General features: G+C 39.5%; 1 protein-coding gene across 3 annotated transcripts in view; it reads left to right on the forward strand.

Moving 5' to 3' along the window:
* Window positions 1-4,076: 4,076 nt before the first annotated feature.
* LIMA1 (LIM domain and actin binding 1) overlaps window positions 4,077-13,892 on the forward strand; it is an 83,445-nt gene continuing 73,629 nt past the window's right edge. For 2 of the 3 annotated variants that reach the window (XM_030835091.2, XM_030835094.2), the window contains exon 1: window positions 4,077-4,211. The gene's annotated coding sequence lies outside the window, so the exon portion shown is untranslated. Of the gene's footprint in view, window positions 4,212-6,843; window positions 6,878-13,892 lie in introns of all 3 variants that reach the window. The other variant, XM_060305591.2, reaches the window with a different exon arrangement.

Consider the following 13,892-nt stretch of genomic DNA (forward strand, 5'->3'; position numbering starts at 1 on the left):
TATACCACATTTTCTTTATCCATCCATCCATTGATAGACACCTAGGCTGTTTCCGTATCTTGGTTTTTGTAAATAATGCTGCAATAAACATGGGGGTGCATATGTCTTTTTGAGTGTTTTCATTTTCTTTGGATAAATACTCCGAAGTAGAATTGCTGTACTATACAGTGTCTATTTTTAATTTTTTGAGGAATCTTCATACTGTTTTCCACAGTGGCTGCACCAATTTACATTCCCACCAGCAGTGTACAAGGGTTCCCTTTTCTCCACAACCTCACCAATACTTGTTATTTCTTGTCTTTTTGATAACAGACGTTCTGACAGGTGTGAGCTTTTGATATCTCATTGTGGTTTTGATTTGCACTTCCCTGATGATTAACGCTGTTAAGCATCTTTTCATGTACCTGTTTATCTTCTGTATGTCTTCTATTGAAAAATGTCTATTCAAATCTTCTACCACTTTTTAATTGGATTTTTTCTTTGCTATTGAGTTGTATGAGTTGTATCTTTATAGACTTTGGATATTACCTCCTTATCAGATATGTATTATCTCCTGTTCAGTAGGTTGCCTTTTCATTTTGTTGATGGTCTCCTTTGCTGTGCAGAAGCTTTTTAGGATGATATAGTCCCACTTATTTATTTTTGCTTTTGGTGTCAGATTCAAAAAATCATCACCAGACCTATGTCAAGGAGCTTACTGCCTGTATTTTTCCTTCTAGTAGTTTTATGGTTTCAGGTTTTACATTCCAGTCTTTAATCCCTTTGAGTTAATTTTTGTTTATGGTGGAAGACAGCTTCCCCAACACCATTTACTGAAGAGACTATCCTTTCCCCATTACATATTCTTGGTAACTTTGTCATATGTTAATTGACCATATATGCATGGGTTTATTTCTGGGCTTTCTATTCTGTTCCACTGATCTATGCGTATGTTTTTAGGCCAATGTCATACTGTTTTAATTACAATAGCTTTATAATACAAAGTCAGGGAGTGTGATGCCTCCAGCTTTGTTCTTCTTTCTCAAGATTGCTTTGGCTATTCAGGTTTTTTGTTTGTTTTGTTTTGTTTGATTCCATTCAAATTTTGGATTATTTCTATTCCTTTGAAAAATGCCATTGGGATTTTGATAAGAATTGCACTGATCTGTAGATTGCTTTGGGTTGTATGGACATTTTAACAATATTGATTCTTCCAATCCATGAGCATGGACTATCTTTCCATTTATCTGTGTCTTCTTCCATTTCTTTCATTAATGTCTTATAGTTTTCAATATATAGGTTTTTCACCTTCCTGATTAAATTTATTCCTAAGTATTTTATTCTTTTTGATGCAGTTGTAAATGGGATTATTTTCTTCATTTCTCTTTCTGATAGTTCATTGCTACTGTAGAAACACAACAGACTTTGTGTTTTAATGGAGTCTTTAGTATGAATTTTAAACAAAAATACTAACTGTGCTTTTCGGTGTTTACCTATACCTTCAGTGTGACTTGCTATTTCTTGAATATCTACTATCAGTTTTAATTTTTTTTCAACAATATCTCACAAATCAGACTATGAATAAATTCTTGATTATGTTCTACAGTAACACCCAACTGTAATAGTATAACGATGAATCCTAAAAAGTAAAAAATCTTGATTATGATTTGATTCAGCAAAAAAGATGCTCACATCATTGTAGTTTGGACATGGATGCTGACTGATATTTTTGTTTAATTAAGTAGTAAGAAAAAAGCAAAACAGTGAACTTCACTGTTGGAACTTCATTCATATGTCAATGACGTAAGCAACTTCTTTACTGAACTGGATGACAGTTTTTGAATACTGGAACAATACTTTCTTAACCTTTTGTGCTACTCACAACGTCAAGGCCACAGATGTGATACATTGTTTAGTTCTGCATTATTAATATTTTCTCCACTAGCCTACTGCCTGTTTTTATAAATACAGCTTTATTAGAACATAGCCATGCCCACTTTTAATGTAAGAGTTGAGCAGTTGTGACAAAGACCATATGTACTAGAAGGCCTTAAATATTTACTAATTGGCTGTTTACAGAAAAAATTGCAAACACTTGGTCTAGAAAATCAACAAAACAATAAGCCAAGCCCTGATTTGTAGCATTTGCCAATTTCCATGGTGTAAATACTCCTATTGCAGCCAATTTCATGCTACATATGTGACAAACATACAAACATGAACAAAGTTGGACAGAAACACATACAGCATAATATAGTATTTCCATCCTACAGATACCATAGACAACCTTAAGAGTAATTAGTAAAATGAAGTTTAAAAAAGTGACGTTTTGAGGGCTTCCCTAGTGGCACAGTGGTTGAGAGTCCGCCTGCCGATGCAGGGGACATGGGTTCGTGCCCCGGTCCGGGAGGATCCCACATGCCCCGGAGCAGCTGGGCCCGTAAGCCATGGCCGCTGAGCCTGCGCTCCGCAACGGGAGAGGCCACAGCAGTGAGAAGCCCGCGTACTGCAAAAAAAAAAAAAAGTGACGTTTTGAGTATTTATTACCTGTTTTTAACTTATTTGTTAATTTATATAACTTGTTTTTTTTTTTTTTTTTTTTGCGGTACGCGGGCCTCTCACCGCTGCGGAGCACAGGCCCCGGACGCGCAGGCTCAGCGGCCGTGGCTCACGGGCCCAGCCGCTCCGCAGCATGTGGGATCCTCCCGGACCGGGGCACGAACCCGGGTCCTCTGCATCGGCAGGCGGACTCTCAACCACTGCGCCACCAGGGAAGCCCTATAATTTGATTTTAATAGTGGTTATGCTTAACAACTAGCTCATAAAACCCCCCCCCCCCAAATAGCAATCAGCCTTGCAAACTGGTAAAAGCCAACTGTGGTGTACTACTAGCTCTATTTTCAAGAGGCCAGGAGAACAAGGAGTAATTTGCCTGACAAGTGGCTGAGTCAAGATTCAAATCTAGGTGCAAATTTCTGACTCCGGTTCGGCTTCTTAGCAGAGAATAACGGCCTTTATTGGCTTGTTTAAAAAAAAAAAAAAAGGGGGGGAGTGATATATACTAGGGGAACTCCACAGGTAATAGAATGCATTTTCTGCAGTACCATCCTATATATTTGCCACAAATCTCTAACAAAACTGGCAGGCAGCACGGGAATATGAGTCTTGATGCTTGATACCTATTCAAAATACCTAGTCTGGGCTGGGTATCTGAAGGAATAAGAAAACAACTGATTGGTCTACCCATCATCTGCCGTTGGAAATTGATTAGAAATCTTCGTTAACTGCTTTAGGAAGTGTAAATACAGGTGTTTACTACCACGAGCCCCATATAGTGCTTATCGACCTACATGAATTCTGAAAAGCTTAAGAAAACTTGTGGTTTGAAACCTTACTACACGTGGGGCGCAGGCAAAGGAAAAGGAAAGGACATTCTCGAAGGGCCCTCATACAGCCACACGTACCTGGGGCAAAATGTGCGGGCAGGATGGCCAAGTGCTAGGCCTCCCAACGTACTCTAAACCTTTAGGGCACAGCTCTAAATGAAGGAATGATAAGGGCTAGAGCTGCTGGAGAACTTGGAGACCTGCCCTTGTACAACCCCTTCATTTACATGAAGAAATTCTGCTCTAGTGAGGTGAGGCGACTTGAACTTCAAGCGGTGGAACCAGGATGAATTTAAAGCTCTTTCCACTACACCCCACGGCCTCCTCTAGAACACCCTCCCTGCACAGAACTTACCCCAAAAGCACCAGGAACCTGGTTGGTGACTGGCCTACACTTGAACCTAGGACAAATCTCCTAATCGCTCTTGAGTCAAACTGTGAAAGCTCTGAGTCAGCAGGTTAAAGCCAAAGTACAGAAGCACAGAACTCTACGTCGTGCAAGTGCGTAGACCCCACAAAGAACAAAGGGCGAGACACGGGCCCTGGAAAAAGCAGCCACGCCCCTCACCACGCCGACGCCGCACCGCAGAGCAACGCGAGCAGCCGTGAGGAGGAGCACGCAGCCGGTGGCGCGCACGCTCTCCCCGAGGCCACGCAGGAGACGGTCTGACGTGCGCGCCCCCGCGTCGGTGGGCGGGGTCTTGGGCGGGGCTCTGAGCCGGACCGGGGCGGGGCCGCAGGGAGCTGTAGGTGTTGCAGCTGGGTCGCGACAGGTGCGCAAGGCAAAGCGCCAGGGACCCGTACCAGGGCTGGTAGCAGCGCAGAGAAAAGACCGCTGTTAGCCAGGTAAGGGCCTTCTTTCTCCACATCCTCCACAGCCGGAGAGTGCGCGGAGACCTCGAATTCCCTCCACACCCTCTTTCTCCCGGGACTTTTGGGGGTGGGGGGAACACAAGGAGCGTGAACCCCTCCCCCTCGAGAGAGGGAGTGGAGGAGCTGCTGATCCTTTGCTCTTTCCTCACTTCTGTGTACTGCGCTGGGGTTGGAGTAATTATGTAGAGCGGAGCTTTTGCTGCCTGAGGGCGGGAACTGATAGGATCCCCTCCTCTTCCAACTGGAACACTCCTTTCTAACTATATGTAACAATATATACTTTTTTGGTGTGGTGGAGGAAAGCGGCAGTTCATCAAAATTCAAAATAGTCTCCCAGGGAAATATTCTAATAATTCAACTGCTCTTTTCCATTCTCCATTTTTAGCCATTCCCTCCCTCTTCGATTTTTCTCCCCTTCCATTCAGCCTTTTGAGATATGTTGATAATATAGCAGTCCTTACAGCTGGATGTGTCACCCCAGAATCGCTATCGTGTACATATGGCACCTGTCAATACGTAGGTGTTAATATAAGGTAACTGTACACCCCTGGCTACACCTACTAAGCCTGAAGCTGTAGGTGCTAGGAGCTAACCATCTGGCACCCTTCCTTACCTCCTTACTGGTGCTTACAATCCTGGTGAGAGATATTTGAAATACTGTTATCTTTCACCTAATTCCAGTTTTCAGAAGTCTGCCTAATCCAGATGGTTCTATTGACTTGACTTTTCAAGTTAGTCAAAGATAATTAGGGAGTTATCAGCCGTTAAGACAGTGACCCTTTAAAAGGGCAGAGGTCTTCTTTTGCATTAGGTGTTCTTTCTTTTGCTCTTGATTTAAGTGGTTAAATGGAATACTTTTCCTTTGCATAGTTATTAATACTATTCACAAATAAGTATTTTAGAAACCATGAAATAACACTTTCTTCTGAGGTCTGATGTAGGCACAAAAGAAGATGACCCTCAATGAGCATTTCCTAAGCTCCTGTGGAGTTATAGCCTGGAAGAAGGATGATCATGTTTTAGGTAGACCTTCAAAAACGAGTGTGTACATATGTATTTCTTTGTTTTGCATTGATAGAACAACACATAACATGGTATTAGGTAATCACTTTAAGAATTCATTTCTTTTTTTTTGGACAAAACATTTATTGAGTGCCTCTTGTATTGTCAGTCCTGCGGATTCAAAGTTCTAAATGTTCTTACTCTAAAATAGCTTAAAATCAAATGGGTTAGGCAGGTCAATAGATACAACTTAGAGTATTAGTGAGGCCAGTGCTATACTAGAGATCAACCCAGAGTGCTGTAGGAGCACAGAGAATACAGTTTTTAAAAAATTCCCTCTTCTGCTTTTCCTTGAACACAAAACAAAATAAACAACAACAATAACAAAAACCTTTGAGCAATAGTGAGTGATTCTCTTCAGTCCATGTATTTGTGTCAGTCATATTCCTTACTTTATGTTCTGTCAACATTATGGCCTTTTGATAATGGGATTAGGACTTGTCATTAATTCTATGTAGTTCAGTAAATAGTTGGTGGAGCTATTTTCACAGTTCTGAATTGGGCCTAGAAGTGTTGTTATCATGTAGTCCCTGAACTCTAGAGCCTCTGGGAAGAGAATAGTGTATTGGCAACATTAGCAAAGCAGTGCCATTTTGTAAAACTTGGTCCATTGTGTAACTTTGTTTACCTTGGTACATTCAAGTTTTGTTCCAGATTCTGGTTAAAGGTGGGCCAAATTTTAACCACCTAATAATTATAAGAAAAGAAAGCTTCAGAAGTGAAAACAATTCTATTAACAGCACATCTTGATGACAGAGGATACTTTTTCTTGCTAAGGTACCCTCAAAATGTCTTTTTCTTTCTTTCTTTCTCTTTCTTTTCTTTTCTTTTTTTTTGGAGCAGGGGACAGGGTGGAGGAGGAAAGGGTCAGAAATGTTTGAAGATTCTTTGCAGCATTTTAATGACCTGAAGTCTGTGGTAGTCTGCAGTGTTCTTCATAAACTGCAGGCATTTAGTAACTGCCTACAGTGTGCCAGTGTTCTAGTATATAGAGGATGAACATGCCACAGTCCCTTCTATATGATTATGTTTTTCATTTTTAAAATAGAGATTTTTAAAAAAAAAATAGTTCTGATGAACCTAGGGGCAGGACAGGAATAATGACGCAGACGTAGAGAATGGACTTGAGGACACGGGGAGGGGGAAGGGTAAGCTGGGACGAAGTGAGAGAGTGGCATGGACATATACACACTACCAAATGTAAAACAGATAGCTAGTGGGAAGCAGCTGCATAGCACAGGGAGATCAGCTCAGTGCTTTGTGACCACCTAGAGGGGTGGGATGGGGAGGGTGGGAGGGAGGCACAAGAAGGAGTAGATATGGGGATATATGTGTACATATAGCTGATTCACTTTGTTATACAGCAGAAACTAACACAACATTGTAAAGCAATTATACTCCAACAAAGATGTTAAAAAAAATAAAATAGAGATTTTGAGTTAATAATACAGATGATGGTTGTTTCATTTGGCAATGAGCCATGGTACTTGATGAACACATTTCTTACCTCCTTTGACATTGTTTCTCTCTGTTCATGCTCTAGGAAAGTGGTCCCACCAGGAATTTTTGGAAAGACAGTAGGTATTTGCATGTATTTTGTGTATCTACAATGATTTTGTTGTTTACTTACGTTTTCAAGTACAAATTTTAATTATTGTTCCTCTTAGGGTTTCAAATATCTGGATTTCCTCTGGTATTTTTCTTTCTTTTTTTTTAAATAAATTTATTTATTTATTTTTGGCTGCATTGGGTCTTCGTTACTGCACACGGGCTTTCTCTAGCTGTGGTGAGCAGGGTCTACTCTTCATTGCGTTGCGCGGGCTTCTCATTGCGGTGGCTTCTCTTGTTATGGAGCACAGGCTCTAGGTGCACGGGCTTCAGTAGTTGTGGCTTGAGGCTCTAGAGCACAGGTTCAGTAGTTGTGGCTCACGGGCTTAATTGTTCTGCGGCATGTGGGAATCTTCCCGGACTAGGGCTTGAACCTGTGTCCCCTGCGTTGGCAGGTGGATTCTTAACCACTGCTCCACCAGGGAAGTCCCTCCTCTAGTATTTTTCAACATTTAGAGCTTCTGTATCAGAAAGGTTCATCAAAGACATATATACAACACAGACACAAAAGAATGTTGAGAGTGTGGGAGATCATTAGACATCTTTGCCAAAAAAGACCACCTAACCACAAATTGGGAGAATTTGTCATTATTTATGTCGACAGCAAAATTAGTTTTCAGGCATTCTAAATTCCATACACTCATAAGTAGGCGACTTTCACTGAGATTGGAATTGTACTCTTTCTGCAGATAGGAAAAAGTGTGCCTTGGTTCCTAAGTCAGGAATTTCCATAAGAAAAGACTTTTTTTTTTTTTAAGGTTGGTATGGTCTTTCACTGTATGTTTTTTGATAGGAAGTTTAAGTACTTTATTTTGGATTGTGTACAGTAGTCTCCAGGTGATGTTAAATTACTTAACACAGACTCTTCAAGGTTCTTTAGTAACAAATGAGCGGTTGTAAGTTGAGTAGTTTCTACTTAATGGTTGTGGAATTGAGATTCTATGGTAAATGGTACTCTTGGTAGGGCTATACTGATTTGTTTATTCTGTGGCTGGAGGGAAAGTCCTTGAGACTCAGTCAAGTTATTGTGCTAATGCAGACCTCTTTTCATAAACAGGACAAGGTTTGACCCAACAATAAATCCATTATTTAACATGTCAGATGATTTCTTTATATTTGAAAATGTTTCTAGAAACTTCACATGTCCAGTCATAAGAAGTTAACATGGGGAATTCCTTGGCTCCACACTCTCACTGCCGAGGGCCCAGGTTCAATCCCTGTTCAGGGAACTAAGATCCCACAAGCCGTGCGGCATGGCCAAAAAAAAAAAAAAGTTAACATGATGCTATGAAATTTTACATTATTTTTATTTTTAAAGAATTTCTTTAATACTACTCTGAAACTAAGAACTTGCATGTTTGGGGAAAAAAGATAATAGCTTTTTTGTACTTCTGGTAACAAGTGTGGAGCTGTTTTCTCCCATATTTATCCTATAATGGAGCTCACTAAATGGAAACTTTACAATTCCTCAATCATGTTTTTTCTTGTACACCAAAGTATTGCCAATTTTTGTTTCATTACCCATAGATTAGTCATCCTGATATGCTTTTACTTGGTTTTAGATTTCCACAACCTTTTTCCCCCGTAAACTGAAGCTTAAGCAAATAATTTAAGCACAGGACTTCTTTTCCTCACAGTCAATTTTATTGAACAGGTAATATTTGCTCAGATTTGATTTCCACCACCAGCACTAGAGGAAACTGATCTGTCCATGCGTAGTACCCAGTGATTTCCCTCTAATGGCCCTGTCACTGGCCTCCTCCTCGTCACTTGACAACATTTGACCAGGTGGACAACTTTTCTGTCCACTTTCATGTGGCTTTCTTGATGTGACTCTATCTGGTTCTCCATCTAACCATTTCCTTCCATGCTCCTTCATTAATTCACAGTCTTTTTGCCCCTTAAATGTGTGTGTTGGCCATGACCTGTCCAGCATCCTGTTCTCCTTATACTCTCTCCCCGAGCAATCTGATCTATTTCCATGACTTCAACTGATACCTGAATGTGAGTGATTTACAAATTAATCATCTTTAAAACCTCTTTTCATATTATATATATAATTCTTGTTTTATTTTCACATATACAAACATCCATACATATTTTGAAAATAAGAATTATATATGCTAGTTACAGAAAACCTGGGAAAAAAATAAATTATGAAGGAGACAAAATAGTCCATAATCTGTTCTGCAGAGAAGTACTGTTTGGTGTATTTCCTTTCAGTCTTTTTTTTTTTTCCTTTGATACACACAAACACACTCACATAAACACACAGGTAACTGGGTTCATTTTATTACAGTAGATAGAGTTTTGTATCTGCTTTTCCACTTTACATTATTCCATGATTTTCCATGGCATCAAAATTATTTGAAAACAATTTTAATGGATGTTTAATACCCTATTGTATTGATGTTGCAAAATTTAACTATGTACTTGGATGTTTTGATTTTTACACCATTATTAATAAGTGAAAAAACTGAGAACAAATTTATGCATAAATCTTTGTACGAATCACTCATTATTTCCTTAGGTTAGATTCCCAGAAGTTTAATTACTGGGTCAAAGGACATGAAAATTAAAAAGTACTGCTGTCAAATTGTGTTTTCATAAAGACTAGATCAATATTCTCACCTATGGTGATTGTGAGGGCCTCTTAGTGCATCCTTCGTTAACACTGAATCTTATTTTTTTATCTTTACTAATTTGATAAGCAAAAGTGATTTAATTTGTATTTCTCTAATTACTAGTGAGAGTGAACATTTTTCATACCTTCATTTCCATTTCTGTGAATTGTCTTTTGGTTAATCTGTTCCCATTTTTAAATGTCTCAATTTTTTTTTTTTTTTTTTGCGGTGCGCGGGCCTCTCACCGCTGTGGCCCCTCCCGCCGCGGAGCAGAGGCTCCGGACGCGCAGGCTCAGCGGCCATGGCTCATGGGCCCAGCTGCTCCGCGGCACGTGGGATCCTCCCGGACCGGGGCACGAACCCGTGTCCCCTGCATTGGCAGGCGGACGCCCAACCACTGCGCCACCAGGGAAGCCCAAATGTCTTAATATTTTAATTATGTTTTTTATTTGTTTGTTTGGAGTTCTTTCATTTATTTGGGGCTTTGGGGGAGGGAGTACAGGTTTTTATTAGGCCAAACTGAATGAGTGGAGTGATTAAAGCGGAAAGTGTATAGAAGTTGACATTATGGTGTTTTACATGTCCATTATTTTGAGAATCCAGAGCTTGTGATGGATGGAGCAGCACCGCAAAATGGAAAGGGTGCTGGCTTAAGAGTCAGGATTCCCAACTTAGTGTTGGGAACCAACCACTTAGATGATCTTGGGCAAGTCATTCATCTTCTCTGAGCCTCATCTGTAAAATGAGAGGATTGGGCTATTGATCCCAAAATCCATACAACCTATGTATCGAAAGGATGACTTATGAACCACTGCTCACTAGACATTGTGAAATTATTTTCTGTCCCATCCCTAACCCGGCACACATTTTAAATACATAGAGCCAAGGAAAGACTGGATGCAATAAAGGCAGTTTCCCTAGGGGTGTCAAGGCTTAGTGGAGCTTGGGGGCAATTTAATGTATTTGTACTCTCAAGACAATAGAAATTACAACAATCGGTATTTTTAGGCACTCCCGTAGGTTGACACTTGATTACCTGGTAAAGTACATCGAAAGAGCCCTGCTGATCTATGCCACAAAGCCTGATCATCTCTAGTGCATATAAAGCAAGTCTCTTTATGACAAGATGTTTAAGCTACCAAGCCAAGTTATTTAATAACTTCCCCTATTCCATACAGAAACTATTCTTAGTGTTTTTTTCTTTGTGATTTGTATAAGCTCTTCGGTTTTTTGTTTGTTTGTCTTTAACTCTTAGTTCCGCAACCAGGGTTTGAACCTGGCCCTGACAGTGAAAGCGCTGAGTCCTAACTACTGGACCACCAGGGAATTCCCATATAAGCTCTTCGTTTTAAGAATATTAATTCTTTGTTCTATGGTCAAATGTTTAGTTATTTTAATTTCGTACAAGGTATATTATTTCTTATCTATAAATCTTTTTCTTTGGGATTTTTCTGTTGCTTCTATGTTCAGAAGTCTTTTGCCATCCAGAGATGGGTTAAGTATTCACTTCAATTTCCTTCTAAATTTTATGGTTTTACTTTTTATATTCTTTAATTTGTCTTGAATTTACTTTGGAGTACCTAACCAGTATGTTTAGTGCCTTTGCATATCTTCTGAGCCCAGATCCATATTTCCAACACCTGGTAGACCATGTGGATGGTCCCTCTGCACCAGGTACCTGCGTCCACCTAATTTCCCTAGGGACAAGGATAGAAGTTGTGTTGAACACTTCTGTCCTTCTCTCCTCCCACATTTAATCACCAGCTTTGGTTGATACTATCCCAACAGTGATAATGGCTCTTCTAATTCAGCTCCCCCTTTTTTGTTAGAGTTCTTGAGCAATCCTTAGAGTTGGCTTCAGTTTTTCCCTTTCAGTCCAGACTTGTCATAAAAAAATAGAACACTGATTTTCAAAGTATGGTTTCCTGATTATCTGTCTCAGAATCACCTGGGGTGTTGGTTTAAAAAGGAGATTCTTAGGTCCCACCTAGACTTACAAATCAATGTATCTGGAGGGATGGGGCATGGGAATCTGCAGTTTTAAGTACCTGAAGAGATTCTTTTACATACTTAAGGGGAACCAAAGCCCAAGTAAATCAAGTCTAAATTTCTCTGCATGCCATTGAAGACCCCAACTTCCACACCCTGACAGCCTATTTTTCCAGGCTTATCTCTCACATCACTACCCACCCACCTGGCACTGTAGCCATACAATGATTCACGGTTTCCTGGACCCACCCTGTCCTTTCCTGCCTCTGTGCCTTTGCTCATGCAGTTCCCACAGCCTCAGACTCCCCCCTTCCCCCCCCGCCCCCCTTAAATCCTTTTTCCTTAAGAGCTCAAATAAAATGCTACTTTAAAAAATGAAGCCTTTTCTAAAGGCTTCTATTTGAATCAGTGGCTCCCTCCCCAGCCTTCGGTTGGCACTTTATTTTTACTTCATTTTTTACCTTAGTGCTGTCACTGTTTATGAATTATTGCTTCCTTAATAGATTGTAAACCTTCTAAGTGTGAGAACCTTGCCTTTCCTTTTCATTTTGCAACCATTATACATGTAATAAGCAATTAAATACTCGTAGAATACATTAAATATATCTCATGTTGCAAACACTATTGTCTAACAATGTTTGACATCACATCACACTGAGAATAAAATTAAAATCTTCTACCATTCCTTGTAAATCCTATTTAAACTGGCTCTGTCATCATTTCATACTTCTCACTCCCTAGCCATATTATTCCTGCCTCAGGGCCTTTGCATTTGCTATTTCCTTTGCCAGGAAAACTCTCCCATCTCTTCTCTTCACCTGGCTGGCTGCCTGTCTCCTCCCCATCATTCAGGTTTCACCTCAAATGTCATTCACTCAAAGAGGCCTTCCCTGGCCAGTATCTAAAGTATCTGCCCCCTTTCCTACCACCACTCCAGTTACTCTCTTTGTATTTCCTTCACAGCACTAATCACAGTGTTTAATTGTCCAGCTTCCCCAGTGGAATGGAAGCTTCATGAGAGCAGAGACCTTGTCTGTCACTTTTAGTGTTATATCCTGAGCAAATAGAGCACTGCTTGACACATGGTAAGTGCTCAAATATTTGTTGAATGAATGAATGAGCCTTGAAGAGAGACTTCTTTTAACAAGTCTTGTTTTGGTTTGCAATCCAAAGTTTTGTTGTGGTTTTTTTTTTTTTTAATGGACAACAGCTTGAGATATTTCCATCAGGGTTCAAATCAGGTAGCAGTCTCTGAGGATTTCTGAAGGTAGCAGGACAAAGGTTTGGATACTGTGATAGGCAGGATTCAGTTCCACCTGAGTGCAGGTTTTCCAAGATGTTCCCAGGATCCAGGCCACTATTTTACTACCACTGTCAGCATCTACTTTCAGGGTTATTACTGCTGGCCAATACTAGTCTATTAGCTCTCATTACATTTTTAAAAGCAAGTATAGCAAAACTAGAACCAACTGACTAGAATTTTCAAGCAATCAGAAATTTTATTCTGCTTTCCTTCTCTAGGAGAAAAATAAGAAAGCTACCTAGAATCCTCAAGGAAAGATGAAATTATTTTCATTATACTTACTACATGCCCTGAAATAGGACAGTGTATTGATTAGAGAAGTTTTTAGCAACAGTCTTAATTAACCAAGGGGTTTCTTGTTAACATCTAGTCAAACCAGACAATGTTAAGTAATCAGTTCTAATTTTTTTCCAATTTATCCTCATTGGGTAGAATAATTTTTAATCCCACTAATTTTTTTCCTTGAAACTGGCTTGAAATTTTATTAAAAATTATAATAGTTTTATAGCAATTTATACTTTTCAAAGTAGTTATACTTTTATTTTCTCACTTAATCCTCATAACCATCCCTTGTGAATTATTATCTGTTTTTGAGATAAAGAAACTGAAACCTACCCAAAGAAGCTGATTGACTTTCCCATGGAAAATAAAAGACCACTACTCAATAAATGCCTCTCAATGGCTTTTTAAAAACAGCACCATAATTTGATGTAATTTTAGAAGGTAAACATTAAAATGTAATTAAATCATTAACATTAATATGTTTGTAACCAGTCCTTAAGAAATATGATGCATAGCATTGGTTCACATAAGTAGCAAAATTGTATCACTTCTGTGACTGTGTGATTTGGTAATTCTTTATGTGACCAGCCTCGGCTATGCTTGTCCTTGATTAAAGCATTGTTCTGGGTTAGCTTCTCAGATTTTTACAGAAAGGAAAGATTAGAGAACTTGTCTAGAGAAGAGTCACTTTTCAGTAAACCTGTTTTAATTCTCCTACTTGAAGGGATTGGTTAAATTGATCTGAACTGGCTTTTAAGATTGAGCAAGTCCTGAAAAAAATACATC

This window comes from Globicephala melas, chromosome 10 (assembly GCF_963455315.2).
Source record: "Globicephala melas chromosome 10, mGloMel1.2, whole genome shotgun sequence".
NCBI lineage: Eukaryota > Metazoa > Chordata > Mammalia > Artiodactyla > Delphinidae > Globicephala > Globicephala melas.